We start from the raw sequence: 13,074 nt of genomic DNA on the forward strand, positions 1-13,074 counted from the left end.
CCAAAGCAAAGACTGGTCAGGCACTTCTTAGTCCTTTTTGCCAAAACTGCAAAACTTTTCTACTTGTGGAACCTTAGTTTAATGATGACACAGCTTGTTCTCTGAAAATAAAAAGGATCACGAGTTGTGGCACAAAATTACTGGATTTAAAGTCCATTTTCCTCAAAACAATACATTCTCTTATGCTCATGAATTAAAAGGCCATTTTATGATCAACTGCATTTCACATTATCTGCTAGTCTACCCTTCCTGGCTGATCCACTTCCTCTTTTCTCTTTCCCCAGCTCCTCACTCTCCCTTCATCCACCCTTCTCTCTTAGTCTTAAGATGTTCCTTCCACCTGAGAATATGGTAGATTATAATGGAAAACTCTCTTCGGTCAAATTTTAGCTTAGAGTTTTACATTCTCTTCTCTTGCATAGTTTTCTATTAACCTCTTTACTCAAAAGGTAAATTACCACCATCAAGCCCTTGTTTTTATGTTAATTTTTAATTAATTTTCTACATAAGTACTTCTTCACTATTTTCAAACCTCAAGACAGGGAACATGCCATATGTTTTGTTCACCACTGCAACCTCCATATAGTTAAAAACAAAAACAAAAACAATGTACCTAAAGTAAATGAATGAATAAATGCATAGATAGTAAAAAACTCAGTTAAGTGAGAAGATAGGATCAAAACATAAACCTATGACATGAATTACAGTGCATAGGTGCCAAAAGAAATGTACAGATGGTCCCCAGAAAAAGGGGAGATTCCAGGTTCCCTGAGTCACTCAAGAGAGGGTGGAGCTGAGCAGGAAGGAGAAGAATCTGGAGAGGAGACTGAAGAGGAAGGAAGCAGGATAGAGAGCCAGAAGGATTTTGTGAGGTAGGCACAGGGAGCAGAGAGACAGGAGAAGGAGCCACTCTTGGTTCTTAGCCTTGGCCTGGTTGGAATAGATGTGGGTTTTGGACCCATAGGTGTTATAGGGCAGTAAATCTGTTAGAGGAAAGGGGAGAGAGGGTCACCCCTGAAGCCCCAAAACCTGCCTGCACTAAGTGGGGTCTGCCATCCGCCGCAACAAGACAAAACATATAAAACTTTAATGAAAAGGGACTTTAATACAGTAAATATACAATATGGAACACAAAGAATATAACTTCTAAATCAAAAACCTGAAGTTACCCATCCCCTCGTGGGCAAAAGTCAACCCAAAAGGGATTGGTCCAAAGCAAGGCCTGAAAGCCTGCCACAAGCCTAAAGCACCTTCTGGCCGGGACCCATGGAAAAGGGTGAGAAATGGCCAGACAAATCTGGGAGGAAAAGAGCAAAATCAAAATCAGTATAAACACTGCCATAGTCACCTCCCTACAGGTATCTCACCCACATCTGCCTTAACCAGTCCAGGGTCAGGAAACAAGCAAGGTTTCTTCATCACATGCTTGCTGCTCCATGTGGTTTCCTCAGGTCTCCTGCTCCTTCTCCATCCAGCTTCATGCTCTCTTCTTCTCTCCTTTTTCTCTGCTCAGCTCCACCCCCTTTTCTGGGTGGGGCAGGAATGTCCCTTTTTCCTAGGGACCACCCTGTTACATAGGGAAGTTAACTATGGCAGTGTTTATCTTGATTTTGATTTTGCTCTTTTCCTCCCAGACTTATCTGGCCATTTCTGACCCTTTTCTATGGTTCCCCGCTAGAAGGTGCTTTAGACTTGTGGCAGGATTTTAGGCCTTGCAATTGGGCCAATCTCTTTTACCCACAAGGGGATGGGTGTTTGATTTAGAAACTATATTCTTTGTCTTTTCTGTATTGCACGCTAATTGTATTTAAGTTCCTTTCCATTAAAGGTCTTGTATGTTTTATCTTGATGCAGTGGATGGCAGAATCTATTTAGAACTGGAAGACTTGGGGGTTCAGGAGTGCCCCTCTCACTGCCCGGTAACAGTATTATAAATACCAACACACTCTGGTTTTCCTTAGTTACTGCAGGAACCTAACGACTCTACTTCCTTTTTTTCCCACTTGTAAAATAGGGATAATTGTATTTGCCCTGCTTGAAGAGATGATAGGAAGTTTAAATAAGAAAAGAAAAGGCATTCTCTTTTGTGTACATTAATTACCTTCACATTCAGATTGAGATGATGAAGGGATTAATCTGCCCCCAAAGTCTAAAGATAAATATTTAAGTCTACTAATGATAAATGTAACAGCCTTTCCTTTGACTTAGTAATAAAGTCCTTCAACAATCTTGTGCAAGACCCCCTTTTTCAGTGTTCTCAACCTCAGTTAAAATTTAAAAATCATCTGAGGACCATTTAAAACTTCTGATATCTAAATAGCACCTCAGACCAATTAAATTAAAAAAAATTTTTCTTGGAGTCAAATTGCATTTAAATTTTCTGCTGGCAATTTGAATAAAAATAATTTGTCAAAAAGACCAAGCTGGACATCAAGACAATGGAGTCAAAACAAGACTATCTGCGATCAAATACCCCGGTAATGATTTTCCACAAATTTTAAATATGTAATAATTAATGTAACTCTTTGTGTGAACATAGCAATTTAGAGGCTTTCATTTTAAGATTCTGACTTGCTAGCCTACTCATAATGCATAATTTGAAAACTCATAATGCATAATTTGAAAAGTGAAAAGTTGGTTCAGCCTACAAGCAGTAACTATGGAGTTATTTCACCAAGTCAAACTGTTCTACCTACTAACCCAAGAAGAAGAAAACAACGACAGTGAGATTCTGCCTATCTCCCATCACACATATACACAAAGTTAACTTGATCAACAGCTTATAATTGAATTGCACCATTTTCTTTTTCTCTAAAATTTGATCAAAGTGCTACAGGAAGTCAGGTAGTGATGGCCGCTGGCCAAAGGCTTATAAGTGCTGAAAATAATTTCCTTTCTACAGGGAAAATATAGAAGGCTAGAAATGACTTTGACCCAATGTTCAATAGCTCCAGAGAAAGAGTAAGTGTTCCTTCAACTCTATTGTTTTTTAACCAGTGCCTTCTCCCCTTCTGTAGCATATTATTGTATTTATATTTCCTAGATCAAATAATTCCCAGAGCTATGTAAATGTACAGACCTGATGGTTTGTTAAAATAAATTACAAAGTAATTTGTGCTGTTTGCTCCAATTTTTATAGGAAAGATGCATAGGAAAAATTTGGATGTATAATTATCGCTTGTTAATATCTGCTGAGGGTGGGCTTATCGTAATTTTTTTAAAAAGACTTATTTATTTATTCATACAGAACTGGGGTACAGCCAGAGTTGCAGGGGGCAGTGAGAGGCTTCACCAGAGACAGAGTGGGGGGCAGAACAGGCAGATCAATGAAGTACACTGCTAAGGGAGCAGCAGGCCGGTCAGGAGAGGTCTGCTGCACCATGTGGTCACCTCCGGGGCAGGCAGGGATGAACTCATGTGGAAGTGGCTTTCGATTCTTAATGCTGCGCTTTAACCCTCTGCGCCGCCAGAGAGGGCCCTTATAGTAATTTTTAAACTTATCTTTTAGCTTGTGAATTTTCACATATTATTGTATTGTGTAAATGTTATTATTTTATCTAAAAATATTATCAGATTATCCTTATTGTTGAAGAATTTGGTTGTTAAAAAGTACCATCTGGGGGCCCTCCTTGGTGGGGTAACAAGCACAGCACTAGGAAGCTAACTGAAGCTGGCTCAGCATGAGTTCGATTCCTGGCCAGGAGGGTGACCCACATGGAGCAGCAGACCTCTCCTGTCTCACCTGCTGCTCCCCTCAGCAGTGTACTTTGTCAGTCTGTCTGTTCTACTCCCCACTCTGTCTCTGGTGAATCCTCTCACTGCCCCCACACCTCTGGCCCGTACTCCAGTGCTATATGCATAAATAAAAATATATTATTTTTAAAAAGGTATTATCTATTTTTAGACTGTTTGATATTATACTGCAAGGTGAGGAATCTTGGTTCTGTCACTTACTTGATGTATGATATTAGAAAGGTTTTTCAAAAAACTGAAATTATTAAAGTGATTTCATGAAGAAAAGACATTAGAAAGTTTGAACTGTACATGAAAGTTTACAGAAGAGATTCATATAAAGGGCATTCCAGGTAAAAATGCCATTGCCAGTTGGTTTTTCTGCATAACAAATCATCCCCAAATTTAGAGACTTTAAATAACAACCATTAATTTAGCTCATTATGTAGCTTGATAGCCTCCATTTTGCAACAAAAAAACTCCCCTAGACTAAAAATTAGGAGTAAGGGGAATTAAATTCTACCCTCCCTTTGTTCTCTGTTCCTACTGCTACCTACTCCTGATTAACCCTTAGCTGACTCCACTTGCATTCCCAGGAACTTGGAAAATTGATTGTGTTACACCCCTATTCAAATTCTGAGTCCTGTGGGGCCATAACAAACATCTGCTTATGACTGAGAAAAAAATCTCACAGAGAAAGTCAGAGACCTTGACTTATGTTATGGAGACTTCCCAGCACCCCTTGAAGGACTTGGAAATGTGAAACTCAGCACTTCCCTCCCATTTCTTTTCCCATTGTATAATCCAAACATTCCTGAATTTTGGGGAAATGGTTTCCTGAGTGTGCCTATCCACCAACTTTTGTGACGTCCATCTTGGATAAACCGTTTAAAGATATTTGTCATGGTTCAGAGTTTGACTTTCTCCATGAGAGAAAGACCTAACTTTGTCATTTTGTGTGCAGGTGCCCTCCCTGGTGGCGCAGCGGGTTAAAGCACAGCACTAAGAAGCTAAAGCCACTTCAGCATGAGTTGGACCCTGCCCGGAGATGACCACATGGCATGGCAGACCTCTCCTGACCCGCCGCTGCTCCCCTCAGCAGTGTACTTTATCAGTCAGCCTGTTCTGCTCCCCACTCTGTGTCTGGTGAATCCTCTCACTGCCCCTGCACCTTTGGCCTGTACCCCAGTTCTGTATGCATAAATAAATAAATCTTAAAAAAATCATTTTGTGTGTACAATTTTTTTCTGGGCTCATCTGGACTCATGTGTCTGTTAGTGGCAGAGGTGTCATGTTTGTGTAATCCTCCATCAGACTAGAAAACTCAAGTGGGCTTGCTTTCCTGGCACTGTTTAAGGGACAGGGAGGATAAAAGGGAGGGAGAGAAAGAAAGGAGAATCCTCTTGCTAGATTCTGGATCTTACACAATGACCATCCAAGACATAGACTGCTTCTGATCTCAAGTACTTAATCCTTTGTCCACAGGACCATCAGGGGCAATGTCTATCAGATACAAGATATGCAGTGAAAATCTCTGCAGTGCCCGCTCTAAACATGACAGACTGACAAGAAGGGCTTCATCACCCCATGTGTGATTATATCAAACCACCACCACAATCGGCATCATCATAGCTTTATAGCAACCCCACCCCCACCCCAAACACTGGGGTAAGTGCTTTATACAAATCATTGACGCAAATATTTATGCCCTTATTGCAATTACTGTATATATTTACAGATGAAGAGCCTAGCACCCAGGGAAGATTTAAATAGTCAGCCTCATGATGGTGGCAGTCCTAGCTGTATTAGTTAAGAGCTACAAACTTAGTACCTATCACATTTTTCTTGAGTGAAATAGTGACCACCATCCCAAGGTCATACAGCAGGGATCAATCAAGGAATCAAGCCCGTCTGATTTTTCTCACAGTTCACACTCTGAGGGAAAACAAAAACAACAAAAAAACCTCCTTTTTTTCTCAATCAATAAAAATCTTCTATTTTCCAATATGTGTGATCAAAGTTAATAAATATAAAATAAGGCACCCAAATGGGTGAAATTTTAGTTTCTCCCTAGGAAGTGTTAAGGTGGTAATCAGACAAAACTGGTAAATACTACCATTTTAACAAGTTTGCCAAAAGGAATGCTGGCAATATTGCAGAAACTAAATCAGGTAATATGTCAGGGTTTATAGGAACCAAATGTTAAATATAGGTCATCTGGATGTCAAGCTTGGTCCAGTCACCTTAGAGAGCTTGTTTAATCCTTTTTTGTTTTTAAGATTTATTTATTTATGCATACATAACTGCGGTACAGACCAGAGGTGCACAGGCAGTGAGAGGATTCACCAGAGACAGAGTGGGGAGCACAATAGGTAGATTGACAAAGTACACTGCTGAGGGGAGCAGCGGGCGGGTCAGAAGAGGTCTGCTGCCATGTGGATCTCCTCCGGGGCAAGGATAGAACTCATGCATAAGTGGCTTTAGCTTCTTAGTTCTGTGTTTTAACCCACTGTGCCACCAGGGAGGGCCCAATCTTTTTCTTTTTTGAGATTATATATTTTTTATTTATGTATACAAGAACTGGGCATACAAGAACTCTGGCATACAAGCCAGAGGTGCTGGCAGAAAGCTTCACCAGAGACAGAGTGGGGAGCAGAACAGGCCAGATCTACTGAAATACACTGCTGAGGAGAGATATACAGGAAAATACAGGAGAGGTCTGCTGTGCCATGTGGGTCACTTCCCTGGCCTGGGATGGAATTCATGCTGCAGTAGCTGTGGATAACTTCATAATAGTGCTGCACTTGAACCCCTTGTGCCACCAGGGAGGCCTCTGTTTTATATTTTTGAAAGAGAACATCCTAGTCTGAAATACAGAGTATAATGGTATGGAGAAGTGGTGAGGCTTGAACAAGTTAATGACAGTGCAACAATAAACACTGTAACCATTTTTATTATGTTCTTGATAATGTGTTTTTTATTTTAGTCCATTACTACCACTTTAGCTATCATATTCTTGTTTCTTATTAGGGCTACAAAGTTGAATATTCAATAAATAGTAGACCCTAAACTTAAGAGAAAAATTCGGATAAAAATATAAATATAATCTAGATACCATCTTGACCCTAGTTCGCCAGAAATCATGATTTGGCTTGGTTTTGGTGTTTCTAGCCCGATTAATTTCAGCTTCTCAGTATACTCCCATTATAAAAAAGCTATACGCACATTTGATTCAGTTTAAAACAATTAAAGATTTCAGCCTAGTAGCCTTTAAAGAATGTACTTATACTAGACTTAAGCTATGTACCCTGGAGTACAATTTTGTGATTTTAATTGTCAGCAGGAAAAATTAAAATAGCTTTCAATAGAAGCTAGTTGTTTGAAACAAAATATGTTTAGTTTGGGAAACAGCTTTCTTTTAGTAGCTTGGTCAGTTGTGAAATACCGTGCTTTTAGGGGAAAAACATGTTTAAAGTTTGTCTACGAAGTTTTGGAAACGAGGAAACTAAATACAAACAAAAACTCGAGCACACTGTGTATCGAGCAGCTATTGGTCACCACAGACCACTTGTAATTTGCAAATGTGCCAGCAGATGGCAAATGTGAGCTTTAAAATTGTGAAGCTTTGACCCAGTGCAGGAATGGCAAGAATCAAGGTAGCTAAATTACAAAGACTTGTAATTACTTGTTATTGTTCTTCAAAAAAGGATTTAGGATCAAATGTTGACTCTGACGGCTTCCCTGGTGACGCAGGTGTTAAAGTTTCAGGGCTATTAAGCTAGCACCAGCCACTGCAGCACAAGCTTGGTCCCAGCCGGGGAGGTGACCCACAGGGCACAGCAGACTTCTCCAGTCTGATCCGCTGCTTCCCTCAGCAGTGTGTTTCAGTAGATTCAACTGCTCTGCTGCCCACTATGTCTCTGGTGAATCCTCTCACTCTCCCCCCAACACAACTCTGACCTATTCCCCAGTTCTTGTATGCATAAATAATAAATAAAATTTTTGACACCGAAAACCTACTACTTAATATATTGCTGAACAGAATGATGCACACTGTGTTTAGAGTGACTGAAAAAAATAGAATACATTGCATTGTATTTAATATAATAGATTTTAACATTATGCAAGCTATAGAAATGAAATGACTCAAATATACCTGTCCATAGGTCATTTAATAAGGTGGTTTTCAAAGTCAGGTCTTTTGACCAGAAACATCAGCATCATTTGGGAAGTTGTTCTCAGTCCCACCCAGACTTGTTGAATCAAAAATCTAAGGGGAGCACAGCAATCAACCTCCAGCGATTATAATAGCCGCTGACATTTGAGAAATCAGTGCCTCTAATGAGATTTGGAACACACCAGAGAAACTCTGAATTACTATTTTTATTCAAGTTTAATTGATAAAAATACAGTGATGATTAGTAATATGGTTGACTATTTCATTTGACTGTTCCAACACAATAATAATATTTGCCAAATAATGAAAATAATCACAGCTATTCTTTAGCTTCACACACATAATGTAATATTTATCAATTATTGCCAGGAAGGCCACTATAAAACCCTTTTGTATGGCAGGTTGAGTTGAGAAGACTGGCTTAAATAATGAAATCATTTGTGGTCTGTGTCTGTGAGTGTGTCTGTAGCTATAAACAACCACTGGAGGTGGTTAAGGAGAGAGAAAAAGTTACCAGAAAAGACTGAGGGGGGAGAGGGGGGTGGGAAACCCGCGGGGATTACAATCGAGATGGAAAAAAAAAATGTGCAAAATGATGTAAAAATAAACTTTTGTAATAATTAAAAAAAAAAAAGACTGAGGGCTATTTTCTGAGGCTATGATGCCATTTTCATACAATTTTCTGTCCTTTTATGAAGACTAAGCTCAGTGATTCTTCTAAGGCCCAAGTTCTCCCCCAAATAGACCTTACTCAAGTGAATTTCAGCACTTTTTTTCAAATCCAAGGAATCTGGCTAAGAAATTAACTATGTTGCCTACAAGAGTAACTGTGGACATTTGCTTCCATCTGTTTTTATCACAGCAGGACAAAAATAGGAAATCATTTCATTTCTTATTTTCTTGAATATTACTTTAAAGCTGTCATTTAATAAGCCACCTTCTGGCTGCAGTGTTTGTGTGGGTGTGAACTAGCAAATCCTTGACATTAACTACATTCTAAAGACAGTGGTTGGAAAGTAAAGTGAAAAGAGATGTGGTACATTTTGATGTACACCTTACTCTCAACTCATTAACCAAAATGGCTATTAATGGAGCATATTTTCTTATGTGGCTTCTTATAACCTTTGGGTGCTTGTAATATCTTTTTTTTTTTTGAAAATTATTACAGTAGTAATTAATTTGTGTTACCCAGTGGCAAAGTGGACTTTCCAAGCAGAGAAGTAAAAGTCTTAGTTTCAAATACATGTATCAGAAGATGAAGTCACTGTGGTGTCACAGAATTAGAAGTTTGATTTGAAATCAGAAGCAGCAGCACAAGTAAAGGGGACTATTCATATGGGTAGAGTTGGTACTTTATTTCATGAACCTAAGTGTGTTAGGTTCATATATGTGTTCACACACACATATTGCATAATATGTTGCATGTACATGCTGCATGATTTGGTTTAATGGCTTTCTTTCAAGGGGATAGCCAGAAGGATCTCACTTTTCATGTAAAATATAGATGTCTTCTACTTTTCTTTATTTCATATCCAATGAACATAACTATGATAGAGGAATATTATTTACATTTATAGACAATGTACATCATAATAGTGTTTGCTGTATAATTATATATCACCAGCTGCATCATTATTTTTTGCTGGTAAAAATCAGTAGTTTTATATCACCACTACTCATGGTACTGTGACTTGGAAAATGGACATACTCTCCAGCAGTTTGTTTTATGACAAAATACAGATTTTTATGTTATATTGCCCTCCTTGAAGCTTGATTTAAAAGTACTACTATACTGGGCCCTCCCTGGTGGCGCAGCGGGTTAAAGCACTGCACTAGGAAGCTAAAGCCACTTCCACATGAGTTCAATTCCCGCCTGCCCCGGAGGTGACCATATGGTGCAGCAGACTTCTCCTGACCGGCCCGCTGCTCCCCTCAGCAGTGTACTTCGTCGATCTGCCTGTTCTGCTCCCCACTCTGTCTCTGGTGAAGCCTCTCACCACCCCTGAGCCTCTCGCCTGTACCCCAGTTGTGTATGCACAAATAAATAAATCTTAAAAAAAAAAAGTACTACTAAACTTACAAGCAAAAAAATAAATAAATCAACAGTGAAGCACTGATCTCAAGACTTTTGGGGACAGTGATGAGGGCAGTGGAAATCTAGACAGCTATGTAAATTGGGCAGCTGCTAGCGTACATGTATATAAGTTTAGGTGTTGCTTCATTCTTTGCCTGACTTGAGGGACCAGCTGAGGGGTTGTGTTGGCTGGGAAACTGACCCACTAAATGGATCTGTAGCTTTTCTGCAGTGACCCTGGAAGGCCCAAGGAATTTTTTTTCTAGCCCTCCCTCAAAATGATGTAGAATGATGCTTTAGTCCCTCAGTCTTAGTGCGTAGGTGGTGACCATATCCAAATTGACAACAGTGGCTGTCATGAATCCCACCCCCTTGTGATTAACACATGGTTTGGTGCAACTGGACTATGTTTTAGGTTTTTCCTGTGAAGCTTTTAGTTTAAGTTATTATCTCTGGCAAAATTTAGGGTTATAATATATTTTGCCTTTGGAGAAATGGCTTAAAATGTTTTGCTATTGTTGATGTAGATCCTTTGGTGTTATGGGGAAAAATAGTCCTTAACTGATGTGAAGGGAAGGTAAGATGTATCCTAGTCCTTCAAGATTTCCAATTAACTGAACCTTATCTCTCAATAATGAGTTGATGTAGATGTTTGAATATTAAACAAAAATTTAGATCCAAAACTTGGCTTTTTTCAACAAATATTTTTGGAAATACTTTCCTAGTGAAGACTCATCTTCAGTAAATAGTTTTCATGGCAAAAGTAGTAAAATAAAATTGGCCTTCTGCCTAATTTTACTAGCATTCACATTTCCAGCGATTTCTGAATTGGTTTCCTCTGCTATGAATACGTGACAACCTGTGATTTATGGATTTGGAATAATTAAATTTCTTGGCTGTCATACACTTAGAGTAAGAAATATTACATATGTTTCCAGAAAATGATTTAACGAAGAAAAGAATGAAGTGATGCCAATTTCTGAAACTTTATTTGGAAACTGTTTCTAACCAAATGGCACTTAAGATGCTCACTCTAAGTTTCTGAAACACGTTTGCTAAATAATCTTCGAAAATGTAGTTTGGGACATAATTTTCTGAGTAAGCTACTCCTGCACTAAGTCACTAAAAAAATAGTGTAAAGTAATCTATTGATGTTCTTACCTTCCCACACACCAGAAATGTGGATTATTCACTGCATGACAGGTAGTAGGAGTGGCAAATTTCTTCAAACATAGAAATTATACAATATTTAGTTAATGTCAAAGTATTCAGAGATTTAGCAGTCTTTCTATAAACAAAATTTTTAAAATATAAAATCTCGAAAGCAACTTCTCAATTTATTATAGGTTCAGCCTATTCTATACATTTGCTACTGTTGCTTAGGCCTCAAGTTTTACTGGTCCATAAACTTGGAATTCCATGGAGTAGTCTAACCAACTCTTTTAGGGTGATCTATTACAATGAATACCGGGTGGTTGGGGAAGAACCTGGGTAAGTACTGAAGTAAGCAATTCTGTATGTGCTTGTGACTAGTACCGTTTTATCAAATTTTCTGAGAGTGTGGAAATTTTTATAGTCATTGTCCTTAAGTAGCTATGTAGTAGATTGTAGCTTATTCAACAGAGAAACTGAGTATTTAGCTCCTTTGTAGTTGAATTAAACAACCAAGTGGAGAGGATAGTGACTACTGGATCAGTAATACAGGTCGGCCTTACAATAGTGTTTATGGGCTTGAGCATTAGCACTGCATTAACATCACCTATGCTCCGATACAGCATTAACACTGGCTGCTTTGGATCATGTTCAAGGGTTGTTCTCAGTGGTGCTACATTAGGGACAACTCTTTCGTATCAAAGAGGTGAAAATTTGTCAGAGTTATTGCAATGACAGAGTTATCCTTATGGTATGTAGTGGATAAAAACAGGCGTACTTAATGACCTGGAATGTATAGGAAATTCTGTACAATTGTTTACCCAAATGCCAGCAGGAGTCAATTAACAAGCCCAAATAGGCCAACAGAGTTGTCTAAATATTGTGATTTCATTTGTGAGTTCTTCTGCAATCTTAGTCCTACCAAGAATGAATTAGGTCTCCTGTGGTCCACATTTTATTTCTTCCTGCACTCTCAAAGGACTTTACTTTCTTACTATTCACATGTTGTCCTATATCTTCAAATACTCCCTCTTTATATTTGAGCATATTCTAATCTTTCCTATTGCTAATAATGCTTTTTCAATTCCATATCTAGTTGGGTTTATCTTTCCCCAACAAACAGCAATCTGTTCCCTGCCAATCTCAAAACAGCACATTTATTCATTTAGCTATCATGGGAAAACTATTTTCTGTATCATAACAAAAAGAAATTCCACATCATATGTAATTTCAAAACACCATTTTATTACATAGGCATATCAGTAGTCACAACTCCCCCCCCATATTCCAATCCGAATAATCATATGTGTGTACACACACAAACACACATATTTAAAAACTTACAAGTACACATTCTCTTTTGTTTTTTATACTTACAATATGTGAGCCTTTTTGTAGCTAGTCTTGATAGCATACCAACCAAATTAGTTTCACATTTTTTTTCTAATTTAGTATCATATTATTTTTCCCCAAGGGTAAGCTTATGCTAAAATTGGAATCACTTCAAATATTCTAGTTCATAACTCAATGTATTGTGAAAATTAAAAATTCAAGTACTTTAACAATGTCTTCATAACTTCCCCCACTTATCTCAAAAAGAATAACTACACATTCTAAATAAATCACTCTAACAACTGAGTCCTGAAAACATTAAGTGAAAATAATTACACTGAAATATATATATATCTATATTTGGTTAAATACACTGTAAACTATTTGTATAATTGTGATGACTGTATTTCTTCTTAATGCTATGTCAACATAATGATATGCCTACTTTTGTCCTTTAATGTATGATTTCATAAATTATTTTAAAAGGCATTAAAACATCTTACTGTTATTTAAACTCTGTATTATACAAACATGTCTACAAAGAAATACCACCTAAAATTAGAATTGGTGGTTATTCTTTCAGTACAAAACTACATCCTCAGATAAT

Source organism: Condylura cristata, unplaced genomic scaffold (assembly GCF_000260355.1).
Source record: "Condylura cristata isolate star-nosed mole 26May11 unplaced genomic scaffold, ConCri1.0 scaffold00005, whole genome shotgun sequence".
In the NCBI taxonomy this organism is placed as follows: domain Eukaryota; kingdom Metazoa; phylum Chordata; class Mammalia; order Eulipotyphla; family Talpidae; genus Condylura; species Condylura cristata.